Here is an 801-nt window from a genome sequence, read left to right as displayed (position 1 = left end):
GTTTTCACAGTTTTCCAAAAGCCATAGGCAGGAATGAAGGGATGGGTTCACATCATTGAGCAGTGACCTTCCTCATCATTCCATGACTGTCTTTCAGTGTGTATGTTAGAGCTCTACCCCGCAAAAAGAATTGAAAACAATACATTTCATAAGACACAACAATTAATAAGGCTGATAGTGTTAGTCTGCTTTCTTCATTTCACTTTCTTTAATTTATGTGTGTGAGTACATGCAGCTCTGTGGGCAGAATCACATAATCGCTACGGTATTGGTGAGGAAGCCATTGCCACGATGGAAGGGAATACGAGGCTGAAGGAAGTCAGAGAGATTCTGGACACAGACTTGTTCTTCCCAGAACTGAGCAGGATCCCACTTTCTTTTTTTTCAATTGATTTTTATTGAACTCTACATTTTTCTTTGCTCCCCTCTCTGTCTCTCCCCTCCCCTTCAAACCTCTCCCATGGTCCCCATGCTCCCAATTTACTCAGGAGATCTTGTCTTTTTATACTTCCCATGTAGATTAGATCCATGTAAGTCTCTCTTAGGGTCCTCATTGTTGTCTAAGTACTCTGGGATTGTGATTTCTTTTCTTTGCTTTATATTTAAAAACCACTTATAAGTAAGTTCATGTGATAATTGTCTCTCTGTGTCTGGGTTACTTCACTCAAAATGATGTTTTCTAGCTCCATCCATTTCCCTGCAAATTTCAAGATGTCATTATTTTTTTTTCTGCTGTGTAGTACTCCATTGTGTAAATGTACCACATTTTCCTTATCCATTCTTTGGTCAAGGGGCATTTAG

Source organism: Microtus ochrogaster, unplaced genomic scaffold (genome assembly GCF_000317375.1).
Source record: "Microtus ochrogaster isolate Prairie Vole_2 unplaced genomic scaffold, MicOch1.0 UNK41, whole genome shotgun sequence".
NCBI classification, from domain to species: domain Eukaryota; kingdom Metazoa; phylum Chordata; class Mammalia; order Rodentia; family Cricetidae; genus Microtus; species Microtus ochrogaster.
The sequence above is the reverse complement of the archived record's forward strand: the minus strand, read 5'-3'. Positions refer to the sequence as shown.